The following is a 14,801-nucleotide window of genomic DNA, read 5'->3' as shown; positions in this document are numbered from 1 at the left end:
ATTACTAATTATGTCGCCACCAAGTAAGCACCAGATGTACCACACCCATATATGTGGTGCCCCCCCCCCACTCAGTACCAGGATATTTCCAAACCTGTGACAAGTTTATCACACTGGACATTCACCTTTATTTATTAATTAATTTCTCTTACCAGTCTGTATAGGCCCAGCAAAGCCATTTCCTTTCAGGGTGTAGATCCACCTCCTGGAGAAAATATGTCTGTGTATGGTGTATTGTACTACTGTAAATTTCTACCTTCAGAAGTAAAAAATGCATCCTTGGTTTGCTGCAACTTGAAAAAAACAGGAATTATTTCTATTATTATTATTATTATTATTATTATTATTATTATTATTATTATTACTACTACTAATACTACTACTACTTCAGATACCATTCCAAAGGTCAGATTTGTCTTCGTTTACTGATTTGCAAAATCTGACAATTCCAAAGTACAACTCTGCTTGCCTGCTGTTCTGAAATGTCATGTATTTGCTTATACTGTTTCATGGTGTCAGCTCTAGTTATACAGTCATTTGCTAACAAAAGGTGGGCAGGTCAGCAGAATGTACATTGACCTGATCCATGCTCCATGAAGAGCTCCAAATAAATATCTGCTTACAAATACACAACTGATTCAAAGAAGTTGACGATTTATCGTAACACACTTATGCAGTGGCATTTACCAGACGAAAAGCTGAACAGTATACCCAGTATGTCTCAACCTGCATGACAATTCTCCTGCCTACAAGTTTCCCTTTCTCATGACTCACTGATGACCACAGTCTGTGAATAATGTCAGATATTAGAGTTTCTTACTGCTCAAACAATGCACAGTGATACAGTAGCTGCCGTCCTATTAACTATGAAGTGCATTACATTACACCTTCTAAATTCTCTTAATTCTTTCTGTCTTTAGTCTTTCCCTTAAGTTTGACTTTGCCCATAATTCTTGAACCAAGAAGTTGAGAAATATGCTATAACTTTCAACCTCAAGACAGAGGACCTTCATTCTATCAGATCGGAGATATTGTGATACTTTCATCTGATTATGGCTTTTGTCCTTCCATTAAGTTTGGCTTTGCCAGAGTTCATAAACCAAGAAGTTGAGAGATATGCTGCAGCATTTTAGCTCGAGACACAGAGGACCGTCTTTCCAGCAGTTTGGAGTTTTTTTTTTTTAAATCATACATGTATAGACCAAACAGATTTCTTAGTAAGTCTAGAGTACCATTTGCTTCTATCTGACTAAGCTTTTTTGAATATCCAAAGCAAGCAATTATATATTAGAGTGTTTGCAGATTTATAAACTAAACTTCTAAGAATATATAAGTTAATATTGATTGCTAGGAAAGTTTTACAAATGAAGGAATTCACAATTCCCAGAAATTACCAAGATAAAACTCTAAAACATTCCCCTAAGGAATTGTATGTGGAAAGCCATAAAAATCTTTTTTATAACTTGCATAATGCTGTTTTCTCTCCACTAACCCTCACCCCACCAAAAAATCTAATGACTCTGGGGAGTAAGGGATGACAAATACAAGCTAAGAAAAACAATTTTACTGTTCTTACAAAGCCAAGGTCATAGCTTGAATTTAGCAGCTAAAATTAAATGTTTTGAATTTTTTTGTTGCGGGGGGGGGGGGTCTCCTACCTTCCTTATACAGGATTATGCTTAAGTCTGTTTGTCATTCCTCCAAGAAGCTTTGTAAGAATAAACAATAGATAAAAAGAATCTAACAATAGATAAAAAAGTTTAACTGGTAAGTCAAATGCTTCGCCCTCATCTGAAATATTCTAGCCTTTTCTGACAAGCTCTGTGCAGTGCCCCATTACTTTCCCCCTTCTTTTTCTAAAGAAGTTAACACCAATAAAGTTAAATGGATGTATTATTGTACTACCTAGCCACAGGGTTCCCAGCATCCTGATGATTTTTTTTTGTTGTTAGCATGCAAGTAAATAAATGAATCACAAAGAATTCACAGGGTCATCAACTGTTAGGCAGGTGCTTTTGGTTTTGTTGGAATGGGGGTTCTTATGTAGTATCCATCTTAGCTACTTCTGCCATTTGGTCTTAGATAAAGAATTTCCAGAACGGTTACCTAAAACTTTGTGTACCCCGCAATTTTTAGTTAAACATATATATATCCTATAATACCCATTTATTCATTAATTACCTACAACTGGCTGGTAAATCCCATAATACATAGATTAGCTTTATCATAGCAACCAGCCAGTTGTTATTATTATTATGATTATTATTATTATTATTAAATAAATAACATTAACCAAACATAATTTACCTTGTACTATGCACCAACCAATTAGTGAAGCAAGCTTGATTTACCATGAACTAAGCAGCAGCTTAGTAGAACATGCATATATGTGTATATATCTGTATATATTTTATATATATATATATATATATATATATATATATATATATATATATATATATATAGTTTCACTTCAACACATCAAAAACTCATAACATCTAATTTCAAAACAGCAAGACCATAAGATCAAAAATTCGAAACATCTAAAACTCATAACATCGAATCTCACAACATCGAAAATGTATAAAATTGAGTAGTGTATCATCAAACATGTAAATGTTATAGATCATTCTGTTAATCTGTATTTAGTGTTTATTATGCTACTCTGTACATATTTTTAGGCCATACAGGTAAGTGATTTAGACATTAAGAGTACATTCTTTATGGTGATCATTATACAGTGGGGTTAGGAAATTAACTTTTTCCCACTGTAGTGCGATCCCGGAGTTGGTATATTTAATTTGCGAGGGGGTGCAGGGGGGCTTGCCCCACCTGCAGAAACTTTGTAAAAAGTATATTTTCTCATTTGGTGTTGTAATAGGTGGAGAGGATGTTATTTATATTTGCTTTGTAGTTTTTGATGTTGTGAGATTAGATATTATGTGTTTTAGATGTTTAGAATTTTCAATCTTATGATCTCTCTGTTTTGAAATTAGATGCTATGAGTTTTCGACGTTTTTAAGTAGAACTATATATATATATATATATATATATATATATATATATATATATATATATCAGATTATCGAAGTTCTGAAACTTCAAAATTCATATGGCGGAAACAATATGATCAAAGTTTTGGGGGAAAAAATAATTTTTAATGTTTTCGGAGGGTCGCTTGCCCTAATTAAATAAACAAACTCCAAGATTGCAGTACATTGCAGAAAAGGGTAAATTTCCTGTTCTGTGCTGAAGCACGATCTCCATTCCAAAATTTTGAAGTTTGAAAACTTCAATCATATCATCCTGACAATGTGACTTTAGAAGCTTTGCAACTTCAATAGTCTGATAGGCATCCTAAAAGAGCCCATTTTTGTTGGAAGCCCGGGGAGAAAAGCTTCAACAAAAACATAGATGCAGAAAAAAAATTAAACATTAATTGGTACAGAAGTAGAAACAGTGTTGCACATAGTGATTACAGTAATATATACAGAATATATACATAAGTCAGGAATTTAGTTCATAGGTTCATAGGTAGGTACTAGGCTATTGGCCGTAGGTCCTATATAAGCCTAGCGAAATGGTACCCTGGCTTTCACCACCCAAGAAAATTATTTTCCTGTGCCCTTGTCGAGCAGAGCCACAGAAGTGATCCCCAGGGTGAATGTCCTATCTCCCATCCAATCATCAAGATTTTTCTTGAAGAGTGCGAATAAGGAGCTTTGTTTGATATAGATAGGTAGTTTGTTCCAGAGTATGGGAAGTCTCTGGGACAGGAATCTATCCCACCAGCATGTTCTGTTTATTGTGGTGACAAGGTTTAGGTCCCTAGAGCATATAGCTTGGAGTGATTGGGATTTCTTTAAGTGGAGCATATCCAACAGCTCTGGGTTTGACATAGCTTTGTATGTTAGGCAGAGATCTCCTCTGAGTAGGCAATATGCAACAGAGAAAAGATGGAGTTTTTTGAGACTGTCTGCGTAGGGCATCTGTTTGAGTCTGGTAATCCTCTTTGTGAGGTATTTCTGCTGCCTTTCCAATTGATGTAGATGTCTTGTGAGATACATACCAAAAGGGGCATTGTACTCTATAATGGGTCTAACGAGTGATAAGTAGAGGGGAACAATGACCTCTTTTTTCCTGGATGAGAAACCTTTTGTGATGAGGTGTGCCCTGTAGAAGGATTTCCTGACTACTGTGGCAATGTGATTATCAAAGGAGAGACTACTGTTCACCTGTGTCCCAAGGTCTCTTATCACACTTTCAGTGTTAAGTAGACTACCACCTATGTGGTAGTTCATGGGTACAGAGTTTTTACCAAAAGGGATGATGATGCACTTTCGGCATTGAGCTTGAGGCCATGGCTTTGACACTAGGCATCTGTCTCAGTGAGACCCTTTTGTAGGATGTCCACATCATTACGAGTTTTGATTATGGCTCCAATTTTGCAGTCATCTGTGAACTTCATTAGCCACAGACCTTCTGTGTTAGCCTGTACTTCAGAGAAGTAGACACCAAACAGGAGAAGACCCAGGACTGAACCCTGTGGTACTCCACTTGTCAAAGGTCTGAAGTTGGATTTGGAGTCTGCTACTTTCACAGTGTGGGTTCTTTCAGTGAGCCAGTTGGCAACCCATCTTGTGACATAGGGATTTATACCTAGTTTAGTGAGTTTATCTATAATTCCAGAGTGGGGGGTAGTGACAAAAGCCTTGGTGAGATCTACATAGGCTGCATGAACCACCTTACCCTCATCTACAGCTTTGGTGACTGCTTCAAAGAAGTCTATCAGGTTTAGGAGACACGATCTGCCTTTTACAAACCCAAACTGGGTAGAATCCAGAGTTTGGAGATTACCAATGTCATTGTCTATAAGTTCCATGATGATGTGTTCCATAGCCTTGCAGACCAGGCTCATCAGGCTAATGGGGCGGTAGTTCCCGAGGTCCATGGTGGCTCCCCCTTTGTGGAATGGGATAATCATTGTTATGCGCCATTCAGTGGGGACAAAGCCTGAGGTGAGACTATGACTGAACATGGTACTTAGGTGGGGTGCAGTTCATTCTGTAGTTCATGTAGAAAGCAGCCAGGGATGTTGTCGGGTCCCATGGATGCTGTGTTCTTGGCTTTGGAGAGTGTGTTTTTTACCTGTGCAGCCGTGATTACAGGAACTTTCTTCCGGTATAGAGATGGGCCCTTTAGAGGATGGGGGTGGTAAAGTTAGCACTCAACCTATCTGCCAGGATGTTGGCAATATCAGTTGGTTCTGTATATTTAGTGCCATTGTGCTGTAACTCTGAGCAGATCTGAGTGTTTACATTGAGATTCTTGACATAACTTTAGACTACTTTGTGGTTGTCTTTAGAATCAGTGGCAATTTTGTTTTCGTAACTAGCTTTGGAGGATTTTATGAGGGATCCCAGCATCTTACTGAGGCTGAACAGGGAGTTCCTCCAATCATGGGATTTTACTCTTTTTTGCAACAGTTTCTTTCTTCTGTTGTAGAATTTGTTTATGGCAGAGGACCACCAGATTGGCTTCCTTTTATTGGAGGATGGCATCTTGTTCTGTTAGGGACTGCATGATCCATGCACTTGTGTAAGTGCTTATAAAGTGCATTTGTATAGGATTCAGCAGTCATAACTCTATTGTCCATCAGCATGGGTGTCGTGAAGTTTGCCACTTCTGTCTTAAGAAGCGTGAAGTTGGCTTTGGAGAAATTATTTATGGTGGTTTCCCTAATGGGGGGTGGGGGAGGGATGTGGATGTCTAGGGTGACTAGCTTGTGGTCGGATCTGACTAACAAGAAATTGACCTCTGGTGTGGAACACTGGTTGCCCATGTTGGTAATAAGCAGGTATAGGATATTGCTGCCCCTGGTGGGGGTGTGGATAAGTTGATCCAAGGCGTTGGAATTTATTAATTCCAGAAAACGTTGAGCACAAGAGTTGGTACATGAGTAGTTTTCCCAGTTAATGGTGGGGTAGTTGAAATCATCCATTATTAGGGTGTTAGGTTGTACCCTAATATTTTCCAGTGTATCGAGAAATGAAGAGTGAGAATCCTGGGGTATGGTGGGGGATCTGTAGCAAGCTTCAATTTGGATTGCGGTCTTGCCCAGAGTTAGTTGCACTTGGATAATCTCGGATGCATTATGCTGAGCAACTAGCTTGGAGGTGTGAATATCCTTAATTAATATGGACACGCCTCCGCCTTTAGTGTTTTGGTCCATGTTAGGTGGCCGAATTATAGCCTGATAATGCAGGGGTGCTCTCTGGAACCTTGATCCAGGTCTATGTCGCTGCCCAGATGTCGATGTTCTTCCATTTTAAGGAATGCTTCAAGTGAGTGCATTTTGAGGTTTAGACTTCTAGCATTGAGTAGCATTACCCTCAGATTTTGCTTACTTGCTTGTACCTGTTACATTGGTGAATTTGACATTTGAACCTTGCCTAAAAAAGGCACTATAGGAGTGGCAAGAGCCTTAGCCAGTATCCAGAATCCTAAGGGCGACAGGTGCAGGCCATCTCTGGCAAAGCATCGTGGTTTGTCGATCATGCCATCCCAGGCAGACAGATACTGGATCCCCTTAGAATGACACCAGAAGCTTAGCCAATTGTTGAAGTCAATCATTTTGTCCTTGTACTGTGGTATCATTCTGAGTGATGGCAGGATGCTACTCAGGGCTAGGGTCATATCTGCCTGGTTCACAAGATCGGAAAGCTCCACCATGTCTCTTTTCATGTAGTCCAGGAAGGTATGTCTCAGGTCATTCACACCCACATGGACAATAACAGAGTCATATTTGTACTTGTTGTGGAGTGACCTGAGTCTGTGCATTATGTGGCAGATCGTGGCACCCAACAGGCAGCTGACAGTAACTTTCCCATTGTTTAGCCTGGTGAGTGGAACATCAATGTGCCTGACTATAGAGTCATCTATGACTAGAGTGTTGGGAAAGTTGTTATGCCTTATAGGCTGTGGTTGAGTGGCACACTGTGTTTGTGGACTGTGTGTCACCTGGGTTGTGTTGGGGGGTGGAGGTTGCTTGCGTTTCTGCTTTGGAGGTCCCTGTTGCTTGGGTAGATTTTTATTGAGAGCCTCTGTAAATGTAGGTGTGTGTTTTGTGTTTATATGTGTGTGTTTTGGTGGTGTAGGTTTTGAGGGACTATGTGATGAGTGTGGTGTGGTGCAAGTGTTTACCTTCTCCTCTTGACTGTCTAGTCCAGTCTTGGGTGAAGAGAGCTTTGCTTCCAGTTTGGCTATATAAGTGCATCTCTCACAGGTTGTAGTGTTGGGTGGAAAGAGGAGAGGGATGTCTGTGTACATGAGGCAACTGCTGCATTGCCCCAAGATGCCCAGAGTCATCAGGTAGACAGGAGAAAACACCAGAAGCTGACCCTTAGACAAACCTGGATAGGTGCTTATTTATTAAGTACTAAAAACTGTTTTCCTCTAGACAAGTGAGGAAAGTTACTTATTTACTAAGCACTAAAAACTGTTTTCCTCTTGACAAGTGAGGAAAGTTGAGTGTTGTAGTAATTTGTAGCTTATTTAGTGCTTACAATGAGTTATGAACAAGTGCTGAGCTCAAAGAAACAGATTTGAGTGCTGAAACTAAAACAAATGGCTAGTTCTATGAAACAAAATTAAGCTAGAAGGCTTCCCTCCAACACAGAAAAGCTTGGGGGCTCAGAAGCTTCCTGGATACAGCAAATCTGTATCTGGACTAGGCAGCTTACAGGAAAGGCAGGAAACAAGTTTATAAATTTCTATTTTGTAAAGACAAACAAGAAAGGGGAAAGGAGGAGCAGAAACTAAGTGGGTTGGCCTTTTCAAATGTTCTCCATGGATTATGTAGAATAAGGTAATGACACTAGACTGGGAGGAGTGTCCCAGATTAAATATACAGTATGGGCGGGCAGCTGCAAAGCCGCCAAGTATAAGTACATGAAACCAATAGGTAAACAGATGCTTAATAAATGTAGACAATATCCTGTTAATACCTCACACACAGTGAAACTAGATAGAAAAGTATGCAGCAGATAATAAAATTGCTATAAATAACTCGTAAAAATAAGCAAAAAACAGGATACTTAATGTTAAATATTAAAGATCCAAGTTTGCTCAGTGCCCTTCCTCCAATTAGCTCAGTGTAAAATGGCTAACGGAGGACAGTAACATATACAGAATATATACATAAAAGCAGGAATTTAGTTGGTTGCCAGATGAATTCAGAGTGGTAAAAATGGAGATAAATTAAATCAGCATTATTGTACCAGTATCAACAAGTGATAAAAGAAAAAAAAAATAATAAATATGGAGAAAGTATCATCAGTCACTAGTAGTACAAAGCATAGGAATTTAGTTATAATATAAGGAGAAGGAAGAGGTTAGGTTATAGAGCAGGTACATAGCCAGGAAGAGTTGAGATGATGTTTCAGTATTTGTTTGAAGGTGGTGGTGCTGCCCGTGTTTCTTATAGAAGGAAGAAGCGAGTTCCATAGTTTGGCGACAGTGAAGGAGTAGAGCAGTTGACCAGCTGGTAAGGTGGGCTTTTCTACTTTTAGAAGTAGATGATTTTCATATCTTAGTTGGTATTTGGTGAGTAGAGTTGAGAGAGCAGGACAGCCTGTGGATCTGTAGATTATTTTGTGTGCTGTAGTTAGCTGGGTGAATGAGAGATGGTGGGGGACTTCCAACCAGCCTAATTGTTTCAGTGAGTTACAGTGGTGGGATGAGAATTTGGCCTTGGTGGCAAATATGGCTATTGTGTTGTAACAAATATCAAGTTTGGATTTTGTAGGATTTTGGATAATAGTGAGGAGAGGGGCACCATAAAGGAGAGAGGGTAATAAAAATGCAGTTGCAAGGGTTTGTCTAGTAGAGAGGCTAAGAAAGTGTTGGTGTCTGTACAGCATACCGAGCTTTTGGTGTGTTTTTTGATGTTACTGTTTATGTGTAGGTGGGGTGGCCATGGTGGTGCAGCAGTTAGAGTTGCTGCCTCACAGCAAGAGGTTCTCCGGTTCAATCCTCAGCTGGGGTGCCTTCTGTATGGTGTCTGCATGTCCTCCCTGTGGTCGCGTGGGTTTCCTCCGGGTGCTCCAGTTTCCTCCCACATCCCAAAGACATGCTGTAGGTGGATTGGACACTCTAAATTGGCCCTAGGTGTGAGTGCATGCATGTGTGTGCCTTCTGTGGAAGGTTGGGTGCCGGGATGGCAACTCGACACCATAAAACTCCACTGCCAATCATGAGCGGACAGGAGATTCACTGTGGTGACCCCTAACTGGGAAAAGCTGAAAGAAGAAGAAGACTGTTTATGTGTAGGTCAAAGTTTAGGTTTTCATCTATAATAATGCCTAGTAGTTTAGTGTGTGAGACAACTTCTATAGTGGTATTATCTTGGGCTTGTATACTGAAGAGTTTTTTTATCTAGGGGAGTGGTTTTCTTAGGGGTAAAAATTACTAGTTTAGTTCTTTTGGGGGGATTTAGGGCAAGATGATTGTTAAGCATCCAAGATTCAGTAGAGATGAGGGCATTCTGAGTGGTCTGCTAGAGTCCAGAGCTGGAATTTGCAGTGCATATTATTGTAGAGTCATCAGCATACTGGATTACTGAGCATTGTGGGAGAGTGGGTGAGTGAGTATATCTATCTATATATATATATATATATATATATATATATATATATACACACAGACACACACACACACACACACATGCATATATATATATATATATATATATATATATATATATATATATATATATATATATATTATTTAACTCATTCTTTATAGAGTCAATATCCGACCTAACCAAGACTTTTCCCAACAACAACCCATCTCCCCTGCTGTCTCCTGTATCTAAGTCCTCCAATAATTTCTCCTCTATGTTTGAGCTCAAAACTGTCTCCACTAACTACCTAAAAAAACTTCTATCCAAACTCAAACCCTGCTCCAATGCTCCTGATAACATCCCCTCATCTTTCCTCAAGTCTGCTGCCAATGGTACAGCTCTCCCAATTAGCATCTTAATCAACAGATCTATAAAGGAATCCTATGTCCCCAAACTCTGGTATTCTGCCTTTATTCTTCCTTTCCACAAGGGAGGCAAAAACACTAACATCTCTAACTTCCGCCCTATAGCGCTGCTCTTCCCAATCTCAAAAATCCAAGAAAAATGTATCCACCTCCAACTAATGCCTTTTCTGACTCATAACCAACTTCTTACTCCAACTCAACATGGCTTCTGTCCAGGGCATAGCACCATAACAGCCCTACTCTCCTTCTTAGAAACTGTCAATCAAGCCCAAGATTCCAGGAATATAGTATCTGCAGTTCTACTAGATCTCTCTAAAGCATTTGGTATAATTTCTCATACCCATCTTCTGAGTCATCTCTCAGACCTAAATCTCTCCCAAAACACCCTATCCTGGTTCTCAAGTTACCTGTCAGACAGACAGGCCGTGAAATGGAAAAAAGGCATCTCTCCTTTCTTACCCACCCCTACCGGCGTACCTCAGGGATCCATCCTAGGACCAGTGCTGTTTAATATCTTTATCAATAACTTTCACTCTGCCATTCCAAACACTAAAGTCATTCAATATGCAGACAACTCAACTCTTGTCTGCTCTGCCACTAACCTCCCTGAACTTCTAATTAAGACCCAAACTGCCTTCTCAACTACTGAGATTTGGATGCACCAAAATCACCTTTCTCTCAATGCAAACAAATCTACAATATTAATATTCACCCCATCAAAATCTTTCACGTATGACAAAAGTTCCTACCAAGTTCTCAGCCAAATCAACTCTTCTATTGAGGTTGTTCCCTTCACCAAATTACTCGGCATAATAATAGATGAACACCTCAAGTTCAACACCCATATTTAGCAAAATATAAAGAAAACACACCAAATACTGGGTATGCTATACAGGAACAACCGCTTCCCCTCCTCCTCTACTCGGCATACTCTGGTCTCTACTTACTTCCTTCCCTTTCTACTGTGTGGTGCCCCTCTATTAACCAACCTATCCTCCACCATTACTTCCAAACTCGAAAACTGTTATAGCAAAATTTCCAAATTTGCCACCAAAGCCAAACATTCCACCCATCACTGTATTACCCTCCAATCTCTAAATTGGTTAGAACTCACAAATCACCTGGACTACCTCCAACTTACCACTGTTCATAGGCTAATATTTAATCCAACCAAATGCCCTTCACTGACAAACATCCTTCCCCCTTATACCCCAAATAGAAGTCTCAGATCTGAACACCAAAATGTAATTACTCTCCACAAACCTAAACGTCCTGCTGGACAACTTCTCCTCTCCTTCTCCCTAGGTAAAACACGAAATTCTCTCCCATCCACTCAAAGGACAATGTCAAACACAGACAACTTCAAAACTCAGCTTCACTCCTACCTCTCTTCTAAATGGAAATGTAGCTGCATTTTCCCTGCCTAGATCTTTTATAAGTAAAAGCCCTTGGGAGGTTATCCTCCTATGTTCCTAAGCTCCTTATAGCTTGCTATATCTTTCTATAGCTAAATCCCGGGTCTACTTTAATTAAACAAAGGCGGAATCCATCGAATACGAATCCTTTGACACATAAACAGTGAAACGTGGAAACATCAAACGCACTAAATAGCGAAATCGGAAATGTTGAATTGTCATAGATGGCCCATCTGCAGTATAGCTCAGTAAGGTAAGTGTGCAAGAGTTACGGACCTTAGGGTTAGGGTGCGGGTTAAGGTAAGTGCATAGATAGGTAATGTATGTAAGGTTTAGTGTAGGGTTTTGTTAAGTGTATGTGTGTGGAATATTTACTTTGTGTGGGTATAGTTCTGTAGTGTAATGTGCGGTAGTTACGGACCTTAGGGTTAGGGAGGGGTTAAGGGTAGTGCATAGATAGTTGTGTATGTAGGGTTTAGTGTAGGGTTACAAGTGGGGTTTTGGTGCTTTAATTTAGGGTTAGTAGTAGGGTTCTGGTTAGTGTATGTATGTGTTTTTTGCTATTGTGTTTGCGTAGGTAGTATGTTACGGGCAGTGGGGTTGGCCAACTATTGTGGTTTTGATGTTTAAATTTCGCGGTATTGCGTGTCCGACATTATCGCGTTTCGCTGTTTATGTGTCGACGGATTCGTATTCAATGGATTCCACTTTTTTTTAATTAAAGTAAACCCCTAAATCCCATATGATCTTTTGCATCATGTATATATTGTAAATATTGTAAATTGGACTGCTTGAATAATTTTGTTAAAGCCTGTATTTTATCATCCATATGATAACTTTGCTAGGTTGGGAAGGTGGCCTAATGGTTAAGGTGTTTGCTTTACAAACACAAAGTGCAGGGTTTGAGTCTCACAAGGGATAATTGGCTAGGCTTAAAATGGCTTGCAAGGGCAGTTAGCTTAGTATGCACCTATGCCTTGTATTGAATTTGTATATGTGCTTGTAACTTTTATTTTACTTGACTGTTATCTTCTCTGTAACCTGTACTATGGAGCTTTTCTCCCCGGGCCTCCACTGAAAATGAGCTCTTTGGGCCCAGTGGACTTTCCCGGTAATCAAACTGGAAATAAATAAATAAATTATATATATATATATATATATATATATATATATATATATATATATATATATATACACACACACATATATAGCAACACACACACAAACACACACTCTAATAGTCAACCAAAGCACGCTTTACTTTGCACTAAAGCAATAGCTGGCTTTAGCACCAGCAAACCCTGTGGTCACTGGGGGGACCCCAACCACAGCAAGTTATCTTATCTTGATATTTTGTAATATGTCTGTTAAACCAACAAAAGTTTTACAGGCATCTTGCATGCTTAATAAATGGGGGGGGGGTAATAATAACTCTTACTCATATCTCCTTCAAAAGTCAAAGATCTTTAGTTATAGTAGCAGGCTTCACAATTCCATTAAATGTTTTACCACTGATATAATGCCCCTGGCTTAGTTAAACCCTGCTGGTGAACATCCTCTCCACTAAAACTAACAACATACCTAGTTGTAGGTACCTACAATACTTGTGGCTGTGGGGGGGGGGGGGCTTAATCATCCCTGACTGTATGGGGGCCCCGCAAAAGCTGCTGTTGGTTGGGGAAAAATAATTATTAATTTTTGTACTGTGTAATCTGAACAGGGCTGTGATATGACCCTGTAAGGATAAAGCTGATCTCTTTTGGCTTTTCCCAGTTAGGGGTCACCACAGTGGATCACTGTCTGCTCATGATTAGCAGTGAAGTTTTATTATGTCGAGTTGCCAGCGCAGCACCCAACCTTCCACAGAAGGCACACACTCACACCTAGGGCCAATTTAGAGTGCCCAATTCACCTACAGCATGTCTTTGGGATGAAACCAGAGCATCAAGAGGAAACCCACATGCAGACTCCACACAGAAGGCACCCCAGTCAAGGAACAAACCTGAGAACCTCTTGCTGTGAGGCAGCAACATTAACCACTGCACCACCGCAGCCACACAGGATAAAGCTGATAATAAACATGAATAAGGTTAGAACTAGAGACAGATCAGCAGCCTAGAGTGACTGATCTCAGTGCAAACCACAGAGTTTCAAAAGTGCTAATGCTTCTGATCTTCAGGGATAGCTTCTCTTTCAGGGAGTTTAATAAATGCTGCCAGAACACCAGATACTGTAACTCTCAATGTCTTTGCTGAATAATTCTGCTCAGTGCCAAAAATAATAGCAGAATAAAGGCTCAAAATGAGGATCACATTTTAAATATTGCTCTAATTCACTTAAACGTTACTAGAATAGCACATTTTGTATCAACCTGCATTTTGTTGGACAATAAGAAGTATAAAACTATGATGTCTGGATTTACTGACTGTCTGTAATCTTAAATGATTTGCTTGCAAATAAAACTTTTTATTTTTATTTATTTTTTATGAAGGACAGAACAAAATTATGAGGCAAAATCAAGGAATATCTGTGAAATCAAGGACAGTGACAGGTATTCATTTACTCCTCAATGAGATAAAGTGACTTAGTCCTGCTGTTTGATGACTGCTAAACAGCAGTCACTGATCTGGTGTGGCAGGATCAGTGTTGCACAATGTATTGTTATTTGCTGAAATAAATACAAAAAAAGTATTGTTGTGACTTATGCATGAATGTGTTTGTGTGTGTATAAAAAAATATCACTGATTTGTATCAGTGCACACATCCAATAATGCCGGGATACACACATTTTTCTGCTGTGTATCAGTAAAAAATGCAGCTAGCAAGTAATTATATTTTAAAAGTAAGGCATAAAATATATCACAGAACATTAAGACACTTAGATCTTCTAGGAATCTGGTGCCACCATCACTCCCCAGACTGTATAAATGGATACAGAGGGGGTCCCTTATTCATCCTTGACTGTGTGGGGACCCCACAAAAGCTGTTTCTGGTTGGGCAAAAATGAGGAGATAAGAATTATTTTATTTTCTGATTATGCTCTTTAACCTGAACAGGGCTGTAATATGACCTTGTTAGGATAAAACTGATAATGGCCTCTGCTATCAACCGCACCCACTTTCCTGACAATCACACATCAGGCATGCATACAGGTGGCTGCCTTTGGGGGTTAGGGTTGAGGAGTGAGGAGGCATGCCATGTATAAGTACTGCAGCAATCACTCAAAATACATGACTGTGACCATTTCAACTTTTGCTTTCATCCTAATCTAACACCAGAGGAACGTCTACGCAGTGATTGTCTTTTTGGGAGGATTATGGAAGCAGGCAGTATTCCAAG

The sequence above is a fragment of the Protopterus annectens genome, chromosome 2.part2 (genome assembly GCF_019279795.1).
Source record: "Protopterus annectens isolate FY-2018-M chromosome 2.part2, PAN1.0, whole genome shotgun sequence".
In the NCBI taxonomy this organism is placed as follows: domain Eukaryota; kingdom Metazoa; phylum Chordata; order Ceratodontiformes; family Protopteridae; genus Protopterus; species Protopterus annectens.
Note: the sequence above shows the minus strand (reverse complement) of the source record.